Source organism: Dama dama, chromosome 15 (genome assembly GCF_033118175.1).
Source record: "Dama dama isolate Ldn47 chromosome 15, ASM3311817v1, whole genome shotgun sequence".
Classification (NCBI taxonomy): domain Eukaryota; kingdom Metazoa; phylum Chordata; class Mammalia; order Artiodactyla; family Cervidae; genus Dama; species Dama dama.
In genome coordinates this window covers 31,152,091-31,172,798 of record NC_083695.1, presented here as the reverse complement: position 1 = coordinate 31,172,798, position 20,708 = coordinate 31,152,091, and the positions used below count along the sequence as shown (strand labels likewise).

The window sequence follows — 20,708 nt, the reverse complement described above, 5'->3', positions numbered from 1 at the left end:
GAAGCAGGGATGTGCTGGGGTGTGCAGGAGCAACTGCCGTATTTAGGTCGATGAAGATGAAGGCGGAGACCTTCAAGCACAGAACAGACTGTCCAGCCTGCCAGGGGCCACAAGCCATGGAGTCTGCAAGCTCAGAGCAGCAGGGCAGGCAGCGTACTACCACCTGTTTAAGCATCAGACAAGAAAAGGGGACAGGTATTTCTGTTTGAAGAATGAAAAGGAGAGCTGTTTTCCTTTCCTCCTGCGTGACCTCCTGCGTGAAGGGCAGAGGCCCGTCTGAGCATTTCCCCACGACTGATACCTTGGCTCCCTGCTTTATCACTTTCCAACAGAGGCGCTCACAGCCGCTCCCTGGTCTTCACCCATCCTCTGACAAAGTTCCTAAGTACCTCCATGTGTCACACACTGGGATGGAGCCAGGGGACAAAGATGAATAGCCCCACCCTTTGGATGGGGCAGCGTCTCCCCACGCCCAGTCTCCCAGCTTCCATCCTGGACAGTGAGTCCACGCCGCAGTGAAAGGGAGAAGGCTCCAGTATCTATGCAGCTCAGCACTGCAAAGGCTCTGGCACTCACCCAGGTGGGTTTACTGTGGAAGGTGGGCAAGGCCGGCTGGGCTGTGCTTATCCTCTGCTCCTTGTTTAAGGTTGCCAGCTTTCCCCATACCATGAACACCTGTATCAGAGGCACTGGGGGTAGAGATGGGGGTGGGCAGAGCTGTGGCAACTCTGCCCCAGCAGGGTACCCCCCTCTCAGCCCTGGGGCTAGGGAGATAGAGTACCAACCAGGCAGAGAACACAGCTGTCGCTAAGTGCCTGGAAGGGAGTCCTGAAGGCAGCATAACTCACATCTGTTGTTGTTTAGTCACTAAGTCATGTCCGACTCTTTGTGACCCCATGAACTGCAGCATGCCAGGCTTGCCTATCCTTCACTATCTCCTGGAGTTTGTTCAGATTCATGTTCATTGAGTTGGTGATGCTATCTAACCACCTCATCCCCTGCTGCCCTCTTCTCCTTTTGCCCTCAATCTTTCCCGGCAGTAGGGTCTTTTCCAATGAGTTGGTTCTTCGCATCAGGTGGCCAAAGTATTGGAGCTTCAGCATCAGTCCTTCCAATGAATATTCAGGACTGATTTCCTTTAGGATGGGTTGGTTTGATCTCCTTGCTGTCCAAGGGACTCTCAACTTGCACTTCCTTCTTAGCTTTGTGACCTTGGGCAGCCACTGCACCTCTCTGAGCCTCATCTCCTCATCTGCAAAGTGGAACGATAACTACTGTCCCTCTGTGGGGCTTGTGTGAGAAAGCATAAGCTGGGGACCAGATGAGCCATGTGGTTATCACAGCCCCGGCTGGCTCAGCTCCGCCTATCCATCTCTCCTGAGGACCAGACAGTGCCATGGAGTGTAGCTCTCTTGGGGGTGTGTGTAGGGGAGGGGAGAAGCACCTGCCCCTGGATATTCAGGTGAGGGCCAATTTTCCTGTGTAATAGGAAAAGACCAGAGGGGGAAAGAACATAGTAATCCATTTGATGATGTTTACCTGACAATTTCTCCCAAACTTGTGACTTGTATGGTCACAGTGGTAGCTTTGTCCCCACTTCTCAGATAAGCAATGAATCATCTCTCACTGGAATTACCCCCATATCTCCCCCACAATCACTCCCAGGCCCCCACTGTTTCCTGACTCCAGATGCATATGGAAGGCTCTGGCAGCCTGGTGCCACCTAGCCTTTGATTTCCATGACCCACAGTATAAGCCAGGTTGGGCAGAGTGTGTATAAAAAGAAGACTCTAGTCAGGGGCCCCAGGACCCAGTAAGTGCATCAGTGTTGCTTCCCTGTTGCTATGGAGAACCAGTTAGGGACCTTAGAGGCAGCTGGGCATGGTGGAAACAGCATGGGTTCCTGAGTCAGACTGTCCAGTTTCAAATCCTGGGTTTGTTCCCTCACCAGCTGTGTGACCCCCAAAACGTTACTTAACTTTTCTGAACCTCAGTTTCGTAATCTGAAAATGGTGATAAAATGCTGTTTATCGGGATGTAAAATCTTACTGAGGTAATGTAGAGCTTGTGATTCACAGAAGACATAATTAAGGTGGAAAGGTGATACTGGGACGGGACTGGCTGCAGTGTTCCACCTGAAATTGGGGGTGGGCAAGCCCAGATCACTCGCTCGTCTGGGACCACATTCCTGGGTGCTGCCTACAAACTTTGCTAATTTCAGCATTAAGACCATTTAGATGCTTGAAATGTACACCAAACCTAGGGGCAAAGGGGTGAGGGTGGGGGTGGGGAATGACACATTTCCTTGTGATTACATGGCCAAGTCGCCACCACATCCTTGCATGTTCCCAATTCCATGCCAGTAGGGAATCAGTCCCAAGATTGCTTGCAATCCCAGTTCCGGGAACATGAGATGTTTCCACTCCTCTGGGAAGCTCATGCCAGCTGGTGCAGAGGAACCTACCCAATACTCAGTACAGGGACTGTGACCACCCCTCCACCTGCTGCCACCACAGATCCAGGCCATTGCTGCAGGATCCAGCTCCTGGAACCTTCATGAGAACTCATCTCCTTCCAGGCCAGTAGGAGCCAGGAAGAAGATCCCACGACACTCCCAGCTTAGCCAGATGCAGACATGGAGCCTTTCTTACTGCCCCTCTTAGGGAAGCAGAGGCCAATGTTGAAACTCAAGTCCCTAGTGCCAGCAGCCCACAGGGCACAATGGAATGGCTGCTTGGGCTAAACGGATCAAGCAGGGCTCCCTGGAACCACTCAGGGCCCCGTCCTCTGCAGAAAAACCACTTCCAACCCAGCTGAGGCCACCTGGCTTGGCTCATAGAATGTCCCTAACACATATAAATTATGGGTGTCATTGTTCGACAGACAACTATTTATTGAGTACCAGTGATGTGCTTGGCACTGTACTAGATCCAGGACAACCTTTGAAACATCTTGGAGTCCCAGGACACCAGGGCATCCAAAATCAGATACAACTTCAGGTGCCGTGAAAATACATGACTTTAGGAGCGCCATGCTTTCTCCGTGAACTGAGTCTTAAACATCCCCTACCACGTTTTACACACACAGGGCTGGAATCTCCTCAGCCCATCGCCTGGAAGTGGCTATGAGGAAGCACATCCGCTCGGGGGAAGGGTCTGTGCTTCCCTCTCAGGCCCTGGCACTGCCACCAGCCAGCTGTCCAGGGCATCACCGCCTGCCAGTCTTTTCTGCCCACAGACCCTAACACTGGCGGGTCTGAGTTTATGAATCACTCCCTCCTTTCTCCCGGCCTCGCCTCCGGAAGGACGGCGCACACCCAGACACATCACCCAGACACCGAGTTTCCACACCAAACTCACTCCTGACGAACCCGGAGAGCCGACTGCACTGTCTGATTTCTCCTCCCCACTCCGCAGTCAGCCTCGAGGTCCGGGCCACGACTTTTCAAAGCCACGGCAGCCCCTCTCCTGGCCAGTCTTGCTTTGGGGACGCCTCACTGTGGGGCAGCAGACAAAGACAGTGAATTTACTTGAGGGCTGGAGGACATGCTTGGTGTAAAAGATCCAAACGTTCACACTCCCAGAATTGTACAGTCGGGCTGAAGCGGTCGGTGTGGCGTGCGCGCGTTGCCTGTGGCTCGATGGGTGATGAGCTGTGCCTATCAGGCAGTTGCGAATCTGGGTGCAGTGGGTCTGGAGGTGTGGGTGCCTGCGTGGAACTTGCCCCGAGCCAAGAACTCCCTCTCCCACCTTCGCTTTCTTCCCCTCTTCTTCCAAAGTTTGGCGCGCGTGCCCGATCAGGGATGGTGGGGATGTGCACCACTGGGCCACCTTTCCCGAGCCCCGGCGGTCGCCCTACTTACCCCGCCACGGAGCCTCCTCCAGCGGGGGCGGATCCGACTCTCCGAGGCTAGGGTCCGGCGCCGGCAGCATCCGCCCGCAACTTTGCCCTCCTCCCGGCAGGACCAGGCAGAAGCGGCTCTGGGCCTCTAGTGCCCTCGTGGCCCCGGCTCGGCGCGCCGCCCCCGGGGGGACAGCAGCGGGGAGGAAGGGAGGCGCGGCCCCGCCGGTTCGCACGCCGGGCGGAAAGCGGCGCCAGGCGGGCGCCGTCCTGCGCAGCGAGCAAGCGGTCCTGCCTGGCTCCCTCCCCGCAGGCCGGAGTCGGTGAGCGGCCGGCAGCGGCGGCAGATTCCTGAACCGCGTCCAAGGCGCCTGGGGAGCCCTCCTCCTCCTCCTCCTCTTCTTCCTCACCCCACCCAGCTCCCACCCCTGCGCCCCAGCAACTTGGGAAACGTTGGCGAAGTTGGCGCAGCTCTGGCTGCGCGACGGGCCTCTGGGTGGAAGCGAGGGAGGAGAGGGAGGAGCTGACGGGGTGGGCGGCCCTCGCCCCAGCCCCCGGGGAACTGCGCTCCGCCGGACCCTTCCGTGGGTCTTTGTTCCCAGTGCTGCGCCTCAGCCCGCCTCTCCCCTGGGACTCTTCAAAGACGCTGGGAGCCCTCCTCGCTCCCCGAGAGGCTGGGAAGAGCTCCCCTCCGGGGCGGGGAGGGGCGGGGGAGGGGGCCTGGAGTTCCTCGTGGCTTCACCCTGCCAGAGCCCCTCAAGCCCTTCCGGCCTCCCATCCTATTGAATCAGAGTTTTTCTAAACCTACGTTCCCTTTTGAGTTTATGATTAATGTGTCTATCCCAAACTTTATTCCCTTTCTTTTCCCCTCTGAATTCAGCCCAGTGCTGACCGAACACTCATCAGCCAGGGTCAGATGCCTAAAATTGCTGCTGTTGAGAACATTGTTAATGTACTAGAATTGCTGTTATTGATATCGTTAATGTACACACTCGGGTGGTTTCTCCAGGGCGAGATAAGTTAACAGACCCCTGAGTCCTGGACCACCTGGCCAGAGGTGGTCCTGACTCTCAGAGACATCCTGACTCTCAGGACCTGAATGTCCCGGAAAGTACAGGGAACTATATTCAATATCTTGTAATAACCTATAATGGAAAAGAATCTGAAAAAGAATATATATATATATATATATATATATATGTATAAACACACACATACATATACACATATTTGTATAACTGAATCATCTTTATACCTGAAATTAACACATTGTAAATTGACTACACGTCAACTTAAAGAAAGGTTAAAAAATGTCACAGAAAAAGTCCCAAGATGATGATTAATCCCAGGCTCTTTGTTGTTCTGCTTTATAACCCCCCTGCCCCCCACAAAGACCAAGTGGAATTGATCTTGTCCCCCACTCCCTTGCTGAGTGCCCTGCAGACAAACCCCGTACTTTCACCACAGCCTGGCATAGGTATATTGGCCTTGCTGCTTGTTGAGTGAGCAGACCTGAGTTTGATTCAGTAACAGTTTTTGACCACCAGGAAGGGACCACCAACTGGAACTGTTTTGTAAAAGGGAAGGAAAATGGCTTGAATTTCTTTGTGTATAGGCTTTTATGCTGTTGTATCAAAGTGAGCCTTTTGGAACTGATTGGGCTTTGAGCCTTTTGGAATTGGTTTGTTGTTTATCTTTCTGTGTGTGTGTATTTGTGTTAGAGAAGGTGCACTATTTTAATTGATGGACATGGCAAACATAAATTCAGTACCTAAAAACAGCCCTTTAGGATGCATCCTGCAAAACTGGACCAGCTTTTAGTTCTGATTCCATGACTAAAGCCAAAATTATTATTATTATTGGTAACAATGTGTGACCACAATATTCTTTAGACTCTGGAGAAAAATGTCCGAGGTGGGGCTCATATGACAATTCAGAACTAATTGTGCCAGCTTGATAAAACATCTTTTCAGAATTCGGACCCTAAGGGAGCAAGTTCTAGGAGGAACTTGCTTTTCTCTCCCTGTGCCTTGAGATGTGAATATTCTACCAGGGCCCTCAGGAACTCCTGTCTTATCTAGACATCTCCAATTCCTGAAACTGACAGGAAAAATGGGGTTAGGGGGAGGCCTTTTTAAACTTAACTTACTCCGACTGTTAGCTATAAACTGTTAGTTGTAAACTAGTGAGTTTTATATTGTAATACCTGATTCACAACTAAGTTAAAATGAAGCTATGAGATCTCTAGTTGTGTCTGTCTGTATGTCTGTGTGTACCTTACACATATGATGTATCTCTATTTACAGACCTTATTAACAAAATTAATGAGCTCTATTTAATTGGCTTAAAAGGAATTAAGCATTACATAAATTCTCAGAAATATAAAAGAAACCAAAGAAATTTCAGGTTTATGTGAGCTGGGAAATATTCAGTATTAAATTAACTTTGGCATTTAGGTTAATTTTTGCTGGTTTAATCAGACATGTCCTTGGAGCCATCGACATAAATTTTTTTATAGTACCTAGGCTTACTGGAAGTCAAATAAGATCTGCAAAATTTGTCAGCAAGAAAAATAGCTTGATATGATGAAATTTTTTTAAAGTAAATTAAATATAAATGAGATGAGTTTTTTTAAGGAGAACTCTTTAGGAATAGTTATGTTTTATGGCTCTCTACTTGAAAACAGTTTCTTCAGATATTTGGTACCTTGAAACTTTAGAATTTTGTTAAGTTAAACAATATGTTTATTGACTAATTTACAAGTTTGCCAGTCTACAGAGTGCTAATGTAAAAGACAGTTCATAATTGCTTATTTCTTAGTTTTCACTAGAAGTTAAGTTTTTTAAGAGTTGAGAATTCTGATATATGAAATTAAAACTAAAATTTAATAAGGAAAACATCTTTGTATGCAAGGAAAAGAAGGTATAAGAAATGAAAATGCATTTTCTTAAGAGAAAGAAGAAAATTTAGTCCTAAAGCTGGTTATTTCTAAATGGGAAAGAAAATAAGGGACAGATTAATATGGGTATAGAAAGTTGTGGAAGCTTTGCAAGAGGGAAAAGTTCTTAAAAAGAAATTCTATGTGTAGTCAAGACTAACTAAGATTAGAATTAGTTTAATTGAGTCAATGAATTTTAATATTAAAGGTAAGATGGTGCAAAGCCTGAGTTTGGTTTCTCTATTAAGAGAACAGTTTTTTTTTTTTTTTTTGACTGCTGAGCTGCTGTTGATAACAGATTGTAAGTTTCTTTTCAAGCTTTTAAGTTATGAAAAATTTTTTTATCTGCTTTTGAAATCTTTTATTGTCGCTTTGGTTAAATGATTAAGTATTATTTCATAGTGACCTGTAATCCTATTTAACCAAGTGTGGTACCTCCTGAGCGTGGTGCAGCGCCCTCTGGGGTCCAAGGCTAGTGTGGTAATGGGCTTGGAGTTGGAACACAAACAAAAAAGCGAAAACCTCAATCTGCACTTGGCATCTGTCATTCTCAACATGTGTAGATGAGAAGCCCAAAGAGGATTGAGAATGACCCGGGAACAGGCCCTCACAGGTGCAAGAAGTCAGAGGTCCCTGTTCATTACCTGGGTCCAAACCATCCAGTCTCAACCAGCTGGCAGCTGGAGGGGGCCTGGGCAGTGTTCCAGGCTATGGGGGGAGACCTTGGTATCTCTTACAGCAGAAAAGTCCGAGTGGGTGCTTCCCTTATGTTGTTAACCTGCGTGCGTGCTCAGTCGCTCGGTTCTATCTGACTCTTTGTGACCCTGTGGACTGCAGGCTGCCAGGCTCCTCTGCTATTTCCTCCTCCAGGGGCTCTTCCCCACCCAGGGATTAAAACTGCCTCTCCTGCACTGGCAGGTGGATTCTTTACCACTGAGTCACCGGGGAAGCCCTGTGTGATTAACAGTGACCTGCGAGAGGGGATCAGACCCCAGCTCACTTCCTGGTTTAGCTCCTGGAACCCCTCCCTCTGCAGCTCCCACCGTTGTGCTCGCCTCATCACAGAGGCTGGGCGTCTGCCCCTAAGTCAGTCTGCAGGCTCTCCAGCTTGTTTTGGAGTAGGTATCTTGGCATATAGTTTTATCCAGACCCTATCCCTTTTCTCAGAGGTGAGAGCCTCCATTTCAACCTCACAAATCTGTCAAAAAGCTACGTTTAACTGCACCTGCTGTTCTTATAAAGAAAGGCCTTCCTGTGGGACCTGCAGACTCTGGAATTTTATTGCCAGAACTTTGTGATGCCCCCAAGGAATACAAAGGTGGAAACAGAGACCTCGTCACCACCAGAATATAAAGAGTGAGATTCTGTGCTGCTGATGTTGGTCAGGGGTGAAGAGGGTGCGCCCCAGTGGTTACTGAGGAATTCTTGTTGAGCACATACTGGATATGGGGCCCTGAGAGGTGAACAAGCCTGGGCTCACCTTCTGATTCGAGAAGACAGAACTACAGCTAAACAAGCACTAGTCAGTCCGAGTGCTGTGTGAGCTGAGGCTGGGGGTGAGGATAGGTGTCTCCAGAACAAGAGCACCGGCTTGCACGGCTCCAGGGGGCACCAGGCTTGTCGTGGAATGTGATGTGACTTTTGGCCCCTGGGACTCTGCAGTGTGGCAGCCTTAAGAGATAAGTGGAAGTTCTGCAGGTCGGAAAGAAGGTAGCCATGAGCTAGGGCTTCCTAGGTAAAGGGACCAGCAATTGAAAGAAACATAGGTGTGGAGGAGTATTCACTCCTCAAGCACGCCAGCCACCACTTAGGCCTTCAGTGAGGGTATCTTGAGTGAAAAAGGCAGAGGTAGAGAATGAGGGTCTGATCCAGGACATTGGGAATTTTCATCCTAAAATAGTTTCCAGGCTTAATGTCTCCCCACAGTTGCTCTGCTAAGAGAGTTAGTCTCTCTCTCTCTTTTTAATGATGTTTGAAAAATTGAAAGAACTTTCCAGGCCAGAGGCAGAATTGCAGGGTAGTTAAGATTGTGGGAGCCTGAGCACCATTTTAACCAAGCGATCCGACGGGTGAAATAAAAATTCATACTTAAAAAACAAGTAAAATAAAAAAATTCTAAAAATTCATGCTTTAAAAGCAAGACAAGAAACATTTAAACAAAGTTTTCTCTGCCCTTTGGCTTCCTCTCTTCTCTCTATCACACTTTGTACAGCTGCATTGCATGTTAACTAGACCTTGACAGTGGCAGAAATACCTGCTCAACCAGAAACATCCATTTTTCTCCTTGTGACACCAGTCACGTGACTCCTTAAAAGGCATCTTTCTTTTCTCAACCCTGTAAAGGGTCACGGTGACCCACCACTTGCTATGTATGTGCAGACATCTTTGGTGAACTTGTTATTTAAATGTCAGTGTATCATTTCCTTTAAAGATGTTGACTGGTGCAGAACAGACTGGTCAGATGACCTGGGGGGATACCAGCCACATCTAAGGGAAGTTCTTAGCTAAAATACTTACTTATGACCTTATTAATATTACTAGCTGTATTACTTGTATTCTGCCTATTTTACAAGATTTCTTTACAAGATTATTGTTTCTTGCATTTCCAAATGTGTGACTGAGCCGCTGATAAAGATAATGATGACTAGGCAATTTGAAACAGTTGACCAAATATATAGTCCTGTAAGATCATGATGGTAATAGTGTTGACTCTAGATATGGGAGGAAGCAATAAAACGGAACCGTTTCCTGAACTATAGCAGACTAGTAAGAAAGGCAGTCCAGAGGCTTTTGGTTATTTGTAACAGGGTAATAGCACAGTGAGTAGCTTATCAATGAAATCTTCGTCTGACCTGAGAATGAGCATTCCTAAGGCTGTGGGACACATTGGTCATGAAATGCCTCCCAAACTTTGGCCGAAATTAAGACTGAGAGAGGGGATTAAGAATGTTATAAAGAATGTTACCCACCACCCAGTTCTACAGGAGTCAAGTTGTTATTGACTGCAGTTGCTGACCTACAGTACGTGTTGAAATGGGTTCAGGGATCCGGATGAGGCACTTTGTGCCTCTAGGGAAATTGATAGAACTGGTCCTCAGATAACTGGATATATTCAGGAAAAATTTTATAAACTCAGATTCTTGCATCTTCCCATACTTAGAAAAGCACTAAAGCCATTAACTAAGATCTCTGTTCCTCGGAATAATCGTAACCTTCTACCACAACGTGTACTTGGTTGCTCTGCACCCCCTTGCCAAACTCACATATATACTGGCCTCCCCAGAGAGTCCCAAAGAGTTGCAAACCGTTCTCAGAGTTCTTAGAAAGACTGTCTCCCAGATTATAATTCTCAGGTTGGCTCAAATAAAATTTTCCATTTCTTTCTTAGATTGACTACTGATTAATTTTTTTCATCAACATTGACACGGGCTGAGGCCACTAATAATGGGACACACAGACATCATGTGTCTCCTGATATGATGGACAGGAGGGAAGGACACAGCGTGTAAAGTGTTCCTGCCCCAAGAACCACACCCATCACTTGAGTCTCCTTGTGAGGAAACAGCAAACAAATCCAGACTGAGAGACATTTGCAAAACAATTAGCCTGTAATATTTAAAATGTCAATGACATGAAAGATAAAGGAAAAGGCTGGGAAACCTCTCCAGGTTGGAAGAGGATAAAGAGGCGTGAGCGCTGCAGCAGGCAGGCTTCTAAGACGGTCTCCGATTATAGCCCCTCTTTTGTGTCTCATGTATCATCACCTCATCTCGAATGTGCTGGGGTCTGGTGACTTGCTTTTTTCTTTTTTTTATTGAGATATAATTGATTTACAATATTGTGTTAGTTTCAGCTATACAGCAAAGGGATTCGTTTTTTTTTTTCCCCCAGATTCTTTTCCATTATAGGTTGTTATAAGACACTGAATATAGTTCCCTGAACTATACAGTAAATCCTTGTTGTTTATCTCTTTTATATATAGTGGGGTGTATCTGTTAATCCCATGCTCCTAAGTTATCCATCCCTGGCCCCCCACTGTCTTTCCCCTTTGGTAACCATAAATTTGTTTTCTGTGCCTGTGAGTTTGTTTCAATAATTTCATTTCATGCTTTGTCAATAATTTCATTTTTTAGATGTATTTTTTTTTAGATTCCACATATAAATGATATCATATAATATTTGTCTTTCTGACTCACTTCACTTAGTGTGATACGCTCTAGGTTCATCCATGTTACTGCACATGGCAATATTTCATTCTTTTTATGGCTAATATTACATTGTGTAAATACATCATGTCTTCTTTATCTGCTCATCTGTTTTATTTTTCTTAATTATTTATTTTTGGCTGTGCTGGGTCTTTGTTGCTGAATGCAGGCTTTCTCTAGTTGTGATAGGCTGGAGCTACACTCTAGTATGCAGGCTTCTCATTGCAGTGGCTTTTCTTGTTGTAGCACATGGGCTCTAGGGTTTCAGTAGTTGGGGCTCAGTAGTTGTGGCATACGGGCTTAGTTGCCCCATGGCATGTGGAATCTTCCCAGACCAGGGATGGGACCCATGTCCCCTGCATTGGCAGGTGGATTCTTAACCACTGGACCACCTGGGAAGTCCTATCCATTCATCTGGTGATGGACATTTAGGTTGCTTACATGTTGATGACTTGCTTCTAATGAATAGAGTACAGCAAAGGTGATGGAATGTCACTTCTGAGAATCCGGAAGAATGTGTTTAGATTACAAAAGACTGTGGCTTCTCTCTTGCTAGGATTCTTTCTCTCATTCTTCTCAGCTTCCTTGGTCTGATGAAACAAATTGCCAAATTGTGAGATTACCCAATGGAGAGGCCAGTGTTTTAAGAAACTGAGGCCCTTGGGCCAGCAGACTGAATCCTGCCAGCAATCCCTGAGTGAGCCTGGAAGCAGATCCTGTCCCAGTTGTATCTTAGCATCACTGCAGCCTTGGATGACACTTCAGTTGAAGCCTTGACCTAAATAGCCCAGTGAGGCCACATCCAGATTCTTGACCCACAGACATGGTGAGATGTTAAGTTTTGGGGTGACTTGTTATGCACCTTCTTACAGGTAATACAGCTACTAAATGTAATGTCTAATCCTAAACTGGATTCTGGAACTGAAAAAAAAATCAACATGAAAGACATTATTTTGATCATCGACCCAATATGAATAGGGACTGAATTAATAATAATATTGTGTCAATATTTGATAACTGTACTGTTTTGTAAAATGATACTTGATTCATTAGAGATACACACAGAAACATTTAAGGTCATTCTACCACTTCCTCTTAAAGGTTCAGGAATAATAATGAAAATGTGCATTATACATAATTATATATAGCATATATATTATATAGAGAGAGTTTCATTTATTTATTAATTTATCTGTTGTGTAACAAACCACCTCAAAACTTAATGACTTAAAACAACAGAAACGTTCTCCCCATCTTGTGGGAAGCTGGGCTCCTCTGCTTCACCTGGCATCGGCTGAGGCCACTCACTCTGCTGTGTTCAACTGACAGTTGAGCTGGGCTGGGCTGGAAAGTCCAAGAGGCTTCAGTCCTACGTGTGGCATCTTAGTGCTCCTCGGTGTGGCCTTTCTGTCCCCACGTGACTGACCTGGCATCCTCCCAGCATGGTGCTTTCAGAGTAGTCAGGCCCCTTACGTAGCAGCTGCTGTCCAAGAGAGAGGAAGTGTAAGCTTCCCAACCTCTTAAGGGAGCCCAGCCGCATGCTGCCAAGGAATTGCCAAGCCACTCTTGGGATCTGGGGCATCTCCTCTTCTGTGGGCCAGGAGCAGCTGATTGGCAGTGACTCGGGAGAACCCTGCAGGCAAAGGAAGAGAGGAAGGGGAAGGATAAGAAGAGGCTTCTGCCACTGGAGTTAAAGGGCCCAAGGCCCATGAGCCTAGAGTAAGCTTTTCCCTCTCCCCACTCAGCTCCCTGGGCCCCCATCATTTTACCTTAAGAGCTCATTCAAAGATGTCAAGGAGTGAAGGAGGAGGAAGAAAAATGGTACTTATTGGGCAAAAAGTGCCAGCAGCTGTACCTAGGTTATTTTATTGAATCCTCACAGCAATCCTACAAGGAAATCGCCATTATCCCCTTTGCAAAGAAGAGATAGGAGAAGTCTCAGCAGGGGAGGTGACTAGAACCTACTCGTACTACAAAGGTACTGGATCAAAGGATGTGTTTGCTTCTTTACTCAGCAAACATTTTTTGGTCCAGGATTGTGCCGGGCTTGGAACACTAGGATGAATATTGTTTTTATCAGCTATTGCTGCAGTAATGCTGCAAAACAAACATCCTCCAGGTCCCAACAACAGGTATTTATCTTTCTCTTTCCTAGGTGCACTGGGGTAGGGGGAGTCAGCAGGGATTTCTGTTTCAGACCACAGGTTGGCTGGGCTTGGGTCCAGCCTCTGGGTTGGGTTCAGGTCTACTCTTCATATCCCCATATTCCACATGGACCAGTGGATAGCCTGGGGCACGTTTTTCTCAAGGGAGATCACAGGAACACAGGAGACAAACCGCCTGAGCACATTTAAAGCTTCTGCCAACATCACTAGCCAGAACAAATCACATGCCCAACCCAAAAGTGTAAAAGTAGAGAAGTCTGTTTATCCAACATGAAGCCACGGTGATGGCATAGAGAGTGAATTCTGTGATGAGGGGAATGAATTGAGAGCAGGGATCCCGTCTGCTGCAGGTGACAAGACACAGGCCTTGCCCTCAGGAGTCTTAACAGTGTAGAGGTGGAGGTGCTCGTAAAGACACAATTACACTGCAGTGAGGGAAGTGCAATGAGGAGGGGTGTGTGTGCATGCAGGCGCAGTCTGGGAGCATGGAGATGGTGGGTCCCTGCAGCCAGCTAGACATCTGGGAAGACTTTCTGGAGAAGGAGATGCTCAAGATAAATTCTAAAGGATAAAATAAAATAGGAGCTCTTGGTTGAACTGGAGATAAGTGACAGGGAAGCGAGGAAAGGCATTGCAGGCAGTCACGACTGTGGGCACAAAGGCCCACAGAGGAGACCCAGGAGCAGGACGGTGTGTGTAAGAAAACCAAGGAGCTGCTCGAGGTAGGCAGGAGCCCAGCCATGGGGGGCCTTTGTCAAGTGCTTGATGGCATTTTCCCTTCACCCCCAGAGCACTCCGCACCCTCCTCCGCTGTGCTCCCTGCCCTGGGTCACTGGCCTGTACAGACTGCATCCAGAAACTCTCTCATTCTGGGAAGACAGCAGAATGTGGTGCTAGCCTCTCCCCAAGTTCTCCCTGTTACCGACTGAACCCTGTCCCCCTGAAATCCATATGTTGAAGCTCTCACCCCCAAAGCGACTGTACTTGGAGATGGAGCCTTAAAGTATATAATTAATGTTCAATGAGTTCATAAGGGGCCTAATCCAGCAGGACTGGTGTCTTTAGAAGAGGAGGAGACACGAGAGATCACTCTCCGTCTCTCCACGTGCCCACAGAGGAGAGGCCATGTGAAGACAGAGAGAAGGTGGCTGTCTGTAAGCCAGGAGGAGAGGTCTCACAGAACCCAACCCTGACAGCACCTGGATCTTGGACTTCTAGCCTCCAAAACTGTGAGAAAATACATTTCTGTTGTTTGAACCATCCAGCCTGTGGCATTTTGTTACGACAGACCTAACAGACTCATCTGCCACCCTTCCTGTCCCCTACCTCCAGAAAAACCACTAGAATAAAGAAATCAGAAGAGTCACAGACAACTTCTATAGCAAAGCTAGGTGACATAACCCATAAGCTCAAAATACTGATTGGGTGGGGACAAACCACTGTTACTACACTTATGTGATACTGGTTTCTGTGAAGGAGAAAGCAGAAGAAAGACACCTGGGCTTCTGATGGTCCTGAGAACAGTTGAATTCTCACATCACCAACTTGTACTCAATCGCAGGTCAATTCAAAAGCAGCTGAAACTAGAAAATATTTCTGCAGGATCCAGTTTGCATATGAGTGCCAGGGGACTGCTGTGCAGTGATGTCTGATGATGCTGAGAACCATCTGGGTCCCATAAACTCATTTTTGCTTCCCCTATACACTCTTAAAACTAATAGGCTGAAGCCCTCTTTAATGACAAAGTCCCGCACTGGAACTTGGAGAGTAGAATCCAAACTAATCAGGACAGCAACGCTAAGGACAAAGAAAGAAAAACTCCAGACAAAAGTGGGGTTGGAGGATGGAAGATCAGGGCATCTGAAGAAGTACAAACGTGTGTGTACATGTGTGTGCATGCATATGTGTTATATAATACACACACATTTATATATATAGTTACTGAGGCAGATTTTATTTTCCAAAGATGACTGCAAAAATCATCTCCTCATCCCACATGCCCTTCTTACAACGTGGCCTTGACTTTTGTCCCTTTAAAAGGTGGGACCCATGAACCTGACTGGAACTTTGTGACGGACTTGACCAGTAGAGTATTGAGGAAGTAGAGGCCATGTGGCTTCCAAGACTGCTTAAATGTTATGCATGTCCTCTTCTTTCTTAAAATGTTCATGCTTGGAAATCAGCCACCATGCTGTGAGGAAGCCCAGTGAGCCACATGAAGAGATCGCAGGTAGGTATTCTAGCAGACAGCGGGCATCCAGCACCAGGTAGGTGAATGGAAGAGATGTCAGGTGGCCCAGCGCTCTCAAGTCACCTCCAGCTGGTCTTCCAGCCTGGACCCCAGGCATCATGATGTGGAGACATGCCGTTTTCACTGTGCTCTTTCTGAATGTCTGACCCACAGAATCCGTGAACACAGTAAAAAAAAAATGAAGTCGCTCAGTTGTGTCCGACTCTTTGTGACCCCATGGACTGTAGCCTACCAAGCTTCTCTGTCCATGGGGTTTTCCAGGCAAGAATACTGGAGTGGGTTGCCATTTCCTTCTCTAGGGGATCTTCCCCACCCAGGGATCAAACCCAGGTCTCCAGCATTGCAGGCAGATACTTTACCCTCTGAGCCACCGGAGAAGCCCTGGACGCAGTGAAGTGGTTGTTTTATACACTAAATTTGGGGCGATTTGTTTTGCAGCAGTAGTAATGAGAACAGTCACTTTGTAAACTCAACAGAATGAAGAGCTAAAGATCCATGAAGCTGGAAAAATAACCTTACTCCCCTGATGTCTCCTAAAAGTACTAGAAAATTCCTTTTACTTTAAAAAGAAACACCAGGAAGGCATCAAGGTTGGATCCTGTGTAAAATTATGAGAAAAAGAAGAGTGAGCTGTAAAATAACATATTCTACAAGTAGTAAAGGCACATGTCAGAAAAATATGTCCATAAAGGAGGGGAAAACTTAGTATTTCCAAAAAATTAGAGAAAAATTTTAAATGATAGAAATTATGAAATTAAAACATAAAGTAAAAATAGGTGAGCTCAGAAGTCAGGTGTTTAGGGAAAAATGTTTTGAAAAGGATGATGATAAAGTCAGAAAATAAATATAAAAGAACAAGAATCCCTTTCGTAAATGAAGATGAAAAGGAATAGAAGAGAAAATAATCATAATAGAGAATATTTTTCAAAGAAAACTAAGATAGAAGGAGGGCGTTTTAAAAGAGAGATAAAGAGATAAAAAAAGATTTGAGAGTGATAGAGCAGAGGAAATACAGAAAAGGAAGAGTCAGCATTCAGGTAATAGGAATTCATGAAGAACCCTGAAATAAAGCAAAGCAATGGGACAGAACAAATACAGAAAACTATAACTCAAGGAAATGTTCCTTACAGAGAGCCTGGCCTGAAATTTCATACAGAAGAAGCATACCATATACCTGGGCAAATCAACCCTGAGACTTATGTCTAGGGCTTTAAAGGAAAAAAAAAAAAAAAATAGAATACAAGCAAAAAGACCAAATCATTTATAAAGGAAAGAAAAACAAATTGTCATCTGACTTCTTAATAGCAATGCTTTATGTTACAGGGCAATATAATGAAGTGTTTCAGGAAATGTGAACAAAAGATTTTTATACTGAGTGAAATTGACCTTCAATATAAAAGCTGAACTGTTATGAACATGGAAAAACCCAAGAAATTTTATTCCCTTGAGCTCTTTCTGGATAATCCAGGCTTTAAAAAACCAAAAATACTGGTGAATCATTGATATTGTCTTGCCAGTTAATAATCAAATAAGAAAACATGGAGTTAAATATCACCATTTTGCATCCCTAATGAGTTAATGGGCTTCCCTGGTAGCTCGCCTGGTCGCCTGCAATGCAGGAGACCCCATTTTGATCCCTGGGTCGGGAAGATCCCCTTGAAAATTGATGGGCCACCCACTCCAGTATTCTTGGGCTTCCCTGGTGGCTCAGACTGTAAAGAATCTGCCTGTAGTGTGGGAGACCTGGGTTAGATCCCTGGGTTGGGAAGATCCCGTGGAGAAGGGAATGGCTACCCACTCTAGTATTCTTGCTTGGAGAATCCCCATGGACAGAGGAGCCTGGCGGGCTCGTCCATGGGGTTGCAAAGAGTCGGACATGTCTGAGCAACTTTCAGTGAGTTAATGGATCCAGGCATTGATCATCTGTGACTGGTAATAACGCAAAAAGACATATCATCAGACATTGTGCATGCCCTGGTGGAAGAATGAAATATCAAATATTAAATAGAATTGTCCAGAAAAAGAAGCAGAAGAGGGAGCAAGAGGAGAGGGAGGGGAAGGAGAAATGAACTTGGATCTGATCAAGCCTATAATCTAACTACCAATTTAAGGAAATACAGTGACAGAGGAACAGGGTTAAAATGATACCCTCAAGACTGACACAATCCAGACTGTGGAATATTCTGCGGATAAAAGACATTAGTTTTCGAACAACTAAGTGAAAATTGCAAAGAGAAAAATAAGAGATGGATAGGAAACTTATAAATTAAAATAAATTGAAGGAAAAAAAGCAACCTAAATCCATATGAATCAAACATGGTATATGGAATTCATTTGGATCCTGATTCAAACAGTCTTCCTAAGAAATGTATAAAATAATTGGTGAAATGTAAAATCTGATGGCATCTTTGATGATTTAAGGAACTATTGTTAAGATGGGATGGTAGTATTGTGGTACTATTTTTGTAAAAAAGAGCTCTTATAGAGTTACATAGTGAAATAGTGAAAGTGAAAGTGAAGTTGCTTAGTCATGTCCGACTCTTTGCGACCTCGTGGACTGTAGCCTACCAGGCTCCTCCATCCATGGGATTTTCCAAGCAAGAGTACTGGAGTGGGGTGCCATTTCCTTCCTTCCAAATATCTGAAGAGGAGGAAGGAGTGGGTAGAAGCAGAGATGAAACATAATTGGCCATGTATTGATAACTGTTGAAGCTGCTTCCTTACAATAGTCGCTTTATTTTATATGTGTTTGAAAATTTCTTCAATAAAAAGTTCAACAGAAGTCTCCCTGTGTCTGCTGGTACTTGATATCAGGCAAATGAGGAGGGGAACGGGACACACAGTCTTCCAGGCAAAGAGACCAAGCGAGGGAAGAGCTGAGAGGGGAAGGGAGAGTGGCCAGGAGCCCAGATGGCGTGGGCATGGTCGGTGGGGAGCCTGGAGAGTCTCAAGTCTCCCCACACTACGGAGTTTGCACCTTCTTTTTTTTTTAATTGAAGTATAGTTGATTTACAATGTTGTGTTAGAGTCTGGTGTACGGCCAAGTGATTCAGTGATATATATATATACACATATATATACACACACATATTCTTTTTCATATCCTTTTCCATTATAGTTCACTACAAGATGTTGAATATAGTTCCCTCTGCCAGTAAATCCTTACAACTTATCTGTTTTGTTTATAGTAGTATCTGTTTATTCCAGACCTATTACCTTATCCCTCCCGCCAACCCTTGCTTTCCCCTTTGGAAACCATAAGTTTGTTTTCTATGTCTGTGAGTCTGTTTCTGCTTTGTAAATAAGTTCACTTGTATCATATTTTGGATTCTACAGAGAAGTGATATCATATGGTATTTGTCTTTCTCTGTCTGATTTACTTCTTAGTATGAGGTCCATCCGTGTTGCTGTGAATGGCATTATTTCATTGTTTTGTATGGCCGAATAGTATCCCATTGTGTATATGTGCTGCTGCTAAGTCGCTTCAGTCGTGTCCGGCTCTGTGCAACCCCATAGACGGCAGCCCACCAGGCTCCCCCGTCCCGGGATTCTCCAGGCAAGAACACTGGACTGGGTTGCCACGTCCTTCTCCAGTATATGTACCACACCTTCTTTATCCGTTCCCCTGTTGATGGACACTTAGGTTGTTCCCGTGTCTTGGCTGTCGTGAATGGTGCTGCTGTGAGTGGAGGAGTGCACATTCTCTTTTTGAATCAGAGTTTGGAGCTTGCATCTTCTTTAAGGAGTAATGGGGAGAAATGCAAGTAGAACAGGGGCACAACCAGATTTGTTTCTTGGGAAGGTCACCATGGCTGCAGTAACAAGAGTTAGGCAGGGGAGAGCCACTCGGCATCCAGGCAGTGGCCTGGACCGCTAGTGGCAGTGGGGCTGGGGGACCTAGTCAGGATTTGGTGAGGAGATGGAGTGAGAGGGCCTCCTGCCTGATCGGATATGGAGGAAGAGGGAGAAGGAGGGTGGTGATAAGACAGAAGCCCACTGGTGCCGGACCCTGGTCTAAGCACCTGACTTTAATCAGCTTATTTCACCTTCACACAGGCCGCTTGTAAGGCTGTTAGCATAACTGACACCATCTTGGGCCTGTTCAGTTCCTCCTGTCCTTCCACTGACCCTACCCGAGCCTGTACTGTGCAGTAAATCACTTCTCTGTCCGCAAGGGCTTGGTAGTTAATGAAAGCTGGTTAATAATCATTTGGACCAGATGACCGCTCTGCCCTCTTAGTCCCCAAACAATGATAAAGGCCTTTGCTGCTGGATTCCCTGCCCCCACGAGACAAGTTACCCATTCATGAATCTTGACGTAGGAATGCATGTCCTATTTCCAAACATATACCCTCAGAAACTGTCTGAATGGCCCCTTGGCGGTGCAGAGTGCAGCTGTGACTGCTCCCAGGCCATTGTCTGCCCGACCCCACCCTTAGAGTAAGTTGTCCTGTGATGATGGATCCAGTGATGAGATGGAGCTGCCTGTCTCGTTTTTCTGTCTCAAGACGGCTTCCTTCTCAGTTCAGTGGCCATTTATGTTCCCTCTATCCTCCAACACCCTTTGAGGAAGATGATTGTTGTCGTGTCTGGATTCGTAGAAAGCAAAGCCTGAGGGCAAGAGCTGATGCCCATTGCTGTGTTAGGAAGAGTGACCCCAGGGAGCAGGAGGGAGGAAGGGGTGGAAGTGAAGCAGGGAAGGAGGCAGAGTTGAAGCCAAGGTGTGTGATCCACCTGGCTGCCTCTGGGTGCACCTGAATGATTGCTCTATCCCCCGGGGGTATCCTTTAAGACGGCATGTAAAATGCAACTCAGGAGAGCTGGACCAGGAGGCATAGGAGGAAGAATTTATCCACCAGCTCATGTTTCTTATTGGTCAGTGTCCACCCCAAAGGGCTGTACACACACAAAGGCAGAGCCATAGGCATCCCATGCTTTGATGGCCTCAGAGAAGCCCCAGGACAAGAGGCCAGAGGCGTGCAGCATGGTCACGAGGCCAGGCACCATCAGATTCCACCCTGGCGAAGCTGGTCACAGTGCGTGCAGAGCTCCTTGCCACCTCAGTGGTTAGAGGAACAATAGAGGCCAGGAGCCTCTCAGGTGTCTCCCCATCATCATTCACAGCACACACCATCATTGTCCCCATTTTAAAGGTGAGAAAACTGATGCTCACTGAGGTCACCCAACTAGTCAATAGCACAGCCAGGATTCAGCGCCCATGGTTCGGCTGTAAAGATTGCACGCCTTTTTGGGGGGGGGGTGCGGGGTGCTCTGTGTCAGGTCTCAGCTGTGGTGTGAGGAAGCGTCCC

The 20,708-nt window shown here is 46.2% G+C and overlaps 1 protein-coding gene across 7 annotated transcripts in view; it reads right to left on the bottom strand.

The window, feature by feature from the left end:
* The window catches only part of CHST3 (carbohydrate sulfotransferase 3), a 38,097-nt gene extending 34,036 nt beyond the window's left edge, over positions 1-4,061 (bottom strand). For all 7 annotated transcript variants that reach the window (XM_061161748.1, XM_061161749.1, XM_061161747.1 and 4 more), the window contains exon 1: positions 3,863-4,061. The gene's annotated coding sequence lies outside the window, so the exon portion shown is untranslated. The remainder of the gene's footprint in view (positions 1-3,862) is intronic.
* Positions 4,062-20,708: the final 16,647 nt, after the last annotated feature.